This window comes from Leucopleurus acutus, assembly GCF_964270905.1.
Source record: "Leucopleurus acutus genome assembly, chromosome: 14".
NCBI classification, from domain to species: Eukaryota; Metazoa; Chordata; class Mammalia; order Artiodactyla; family Delphinidae; genus Leucopleurus; species Leucopleurus acutus.
In genome coordinates, this window is record NC_139156.1 from 30,326,864 (window position 1) to 30,327,442 (window position 579).

The following is a 579-nucleotide window of genomic DNA, read 5'->3' on the forward strand; positions in this document are numbered from 1 at the left end:
TGTGTTGTACCTAGAAACACTGTGTTTTATCACCTCCCCCCCCCCCACCGCCGCAAGTACAAGAACAGTGTCTGGTCATTGGCAACAGTGGCTTGACCACTTGCTCTCCTGTCCCAGCGTGCTGTTGGGGGGTGTAGCGTGATAGCCCTGGGTCAGGCTTTGGATCTTGCCCTTTGTATCTTTTAACATCTTTATTGGAGTATAATTGCTTTACAATGTTGTGTTAGTTTCTGCTGTATAACAAAGTGAATCAGCTACACCTATACATATATCCCCATATCCCCTCCCTCTTGCGTCTCCCTCCCCGCCTCCCTATCCCACCCCTCTAGGTGGTCACAAAGCACTGAGCTGATCTCCCTGTGCTATGCGGCTGCTTCCCACTAGCTATCGGTTTTACATTTGGTAGTGTATATATGTCCATGCCACTCTCTCACTTCATCCCAGCTTATGATTCCCCCTCCTGGTGTCCTCAATTCCATTCTCTACATCTGTGTCTTTATTCCTGTCCTGCCTCTAGGTTCTTCAGAACCATTTTTTTGTTTTGTTTTTAGATTCCATATATATGTGTTAGCATACGGT